The sequence below is a fragment of the Protopterus annectens genome, chromosome 17.part0 (assembly GCF_019279795.1).
Source record: "Protopterus annectens isolate FY-2018-M chromosome 17.part0, PAN1.0, whole genome shotgun sequence".
NCBI classification, from domain to species: Eukaryota; Metazoa; Chordata; order Ceratodontiformes; family Protopteridae; genus Protopterus; species Protopterus annectens.
The window spans coordinates 531,380,283-531,383,346 of record NC_056751.1 but is presented as its reverse complement, the minus strand read 5'-3'; the positions used below and the strand labels follow the sequence as shown (position 1 = coordinate 531,383,346).

The following is a 3,064-nucleotide window of genomic DNA, read 5'->3' as shown; positions in this document are numbered from 1 at the left end:
ATATAAATCTTGCAAAGGCTTCACTTCCTGGCTTGAGTTTTCTTGCAGTAAGTTTCCTGTTTCACAGCTCATTATATCTATCAAGACAACCTTAAAAAAAAAAAAACACTAAAGCCAGGGAGGTGTGCACTTCTGAGTAATCTTGCTCCCTGTTGGCCAATAACAAGCCACTTGGAAAAGGCTGATCTACACATCAATCAACTTGAATGGGCCCTGCTATGGGAGGAGATGAATTAATGAGTTTCTCAGTTGTCACAGTGAGAGAAAAGTTACTTCTGTAAAAATTCATAGAAAGTACATCTGCTTGCTACATATCGTGTTAAGGACACGTAAACGAGAGGACTGGAATTTTAAGTTTTGTTTTGGTAAGAGAAAATAATTTTTTATTTTTATATACTAGCTTTGTTGGGTGCATCTTTTTTAACTGATAAGTTTATGATGCATTGCATGTATGCTTGGAGACAATAACTCTTTTACAATTGGTAAATTGTATAGTCTGTTCAGTTTACAAAATGCTTAATGGAGACTAAAATCAGATTTAATGTGTTCATTTCTACATGATAAAGGAACTGTGAGCATCTGCAATATTTCTTATGTTCAAATGTACTGGAAATGGTGATTGTTCTGGGTTACATTTTGGTTTGTGTAAGTGTACCGTGCATACATTAGCATTGGCTTGATTAGATCAGACACACATGGAGTACAGAACTTAACACACAAAAGGATTGAGTTCATGTGAGAAGAAAAATGTGTTGCCTGGGAAGTAGCAGCAGTAAAGCTCCTTCAGACAGACTGATTTACATTACAGTGATGAAGATGATGAGCAGGTTGAAAAGAGCAGATGTGATGCTGCCATATTATACTTTTCTTTCATGGTGTACGGTCAGACATCTCACAAATAAATGCTGATATTCACAACATGAAATTAGTAGCAAGGAAGTTTATACATGGTAACTGGCAGTTTGGCAACATATTTTTTCTTGTTTAGTCAGCATTTTAAAAGAATGTCCTACTTAAATAAATACAGATTGGACAAAAATATACGTTGTCTGCAGAAAACAAAATACATCGCCTTTTTTTCAAATCTGTTTCCTAAATACTAAAATATTTGTGTCATTAGGACTATCTGTATACTGTTCAAATAGCAGAAAGTAGTGTGGCTATTATGAAAGGGATATGGTTAAGTTACTTATGTAAAACATATGCATCAGTGTTATTGTGGCTTCTTGACAGTTGTCAGTGGTGAGTGAGCCTTGAGTCTGTGACCTGGCTACGGCTTCCCCCTCACGGATGCCAGGCAGCAGATGTGCTGTGGATGCAATTGAATAATCAGCAGTCTGTCAAGTTGTTTTTCTTCCTACTGTTAGGTCAGAACGGGATTAGAATTTAACAAATGGCAAGCCTTGGCCAGCTGAAGAAACTTAGTTGCTTTAGTCCTGATATGTGAGTAGAGAATTAAAGCTTTGTGTCAGAACTTTTATTTCACTGGCCTGGAGCGCATCTTAAATAGGCGAGGTAGCATGTTAAACTTCCATGTATTTATATAAAAGTATAAAGTTCTTTTTCTGGAAATGGCAGGTGTGAACATTTCTTTTTCAAGCTGCTGGGAATACATCAGATTTGTGGTCAGGACTCTGTTGATTACTGTGAGTCAGTTTTTGTGCTGTTTTTGTATATTTTTTTGTGCCCAAAAGCAGAAAAATGAATCACTATACTGTTTACCTGTCACTGGTTAGAATGAGGGATGATAGTTTGCATTTGCAGATAATTTTGTAATGAACTGCTTTTATATTATAGAAAACTGACGGCCAACACCATTACTGCTGTAGACATTTGTCAGAAGGGATTATACTAACAAGGATTACTTACATTTAGAGAGGTCACAGTTTAACTGGGACACTTTATGCAATGCTGCTTACATTGACCACTCTTCACTGAGTAACAATCACCAATCAACAAGTTCACCCAGCAGGCTTAACTGGATGTAGTATAAGTATTGTCCATCATTTTCAGGTCTTGCTTTAGGATGAGGAGGACTAGACCAAATATATTACCTAGGAGAGGCACAGCATAACGAAATATCTGCTAAAATTCTCTTTCAAAGCATATATGGATGATTATGCGAGTGAGGGTTTATGAGTTCAAAGTCAGGTCCAGTTTTCCTATGCAGTGCAGTTTTCTGTTACACTGTATACTGTGCTGCTACTTTGTGGGGCACTAGTTTCCTCTGAGATGTGAACAGAAAATGATGAAGACACAAAAGGAACAACCCACATGAATTATTGGACATTAAAGACTGCCTGAAATATGATTAGCAGGTATAGTAGGCTTTTAACAGACTGGGTGTTTGTGGCATGATAAGGTCTATGTTCAGGAAAAGATCAAGAGAGCTAGTTTACTGCAAGCCAATACAATCAGTAGTTTTAGCAGTGTACCTCAGGTTAGAAAGAGGCAGAGATATCAGTGTCCACCAGCACAGCTCTGAAAACTGCATCCTCACAGAATGGACATATCCTGCCAAGGGTCATTGAGAGGTGGGAGGACATGCTACTGTTACAGTAAAATGGAATGTTTTAAAAGTAATTCCACAGGGAACCATCTAAAATAAGTAAATACATAGCTGTTTTGTCAAAACATGCAGGTGAAAACAAGCAGTGCTTCAAGCAAAACAGATTATTGCCACATAACAGACATGGTAATTACAATGTCAGTTTACAATGGCTGCAGTGAAGGAAAAGAAACATTTCTAGTTGTTGCAATTTGGATTAGAAAAGGTTTAATGAGTTGAACTGTTTCTTGGCTTATTTATAGATAGATGTCTGTCACCATGTAGGTTTTTATTTGTTTATTAACTGGAAGAAAGGACTGATTAACAGTAGATTTTGGCAACAATCTAGAACAAATGCAAAAATACATATGTATTGTACAGATGTGCAAGTTACTAGCACTCAAGAATATTCTAAGGTGTAACTGTTGTCAATAGTAATCAGGAATAATGGTGGAATAGAGGTTAATGATGTTCTTGGGAAATGGGTACATGAACAGATGGTGTTGCTTTGAGAAT

General features: G+C 36.8%; 1 protein-coding gene across 1 annotated transcript in view; it reads left to right on the top strand.

Moving 5' to 3' along the window:
- The first annotated feature begins 243 nt into the window (after positions 1-243).
- The window catches only part of LOC122791655 (leukocyte antigen CD37-like), a 748,166-nt gene continuing 745,345 nt past the window's right edge, over positions 244-3,064 (top strand). Inside the window, exon 1 of the mRNA XM_044059471.1 lies at positions 244-365. The gene's annotated coding sequence lies outside the window, so the exon portion shown is untranslated. The remainder of the gene's footprint in view (positions 366-3,064) is intronic.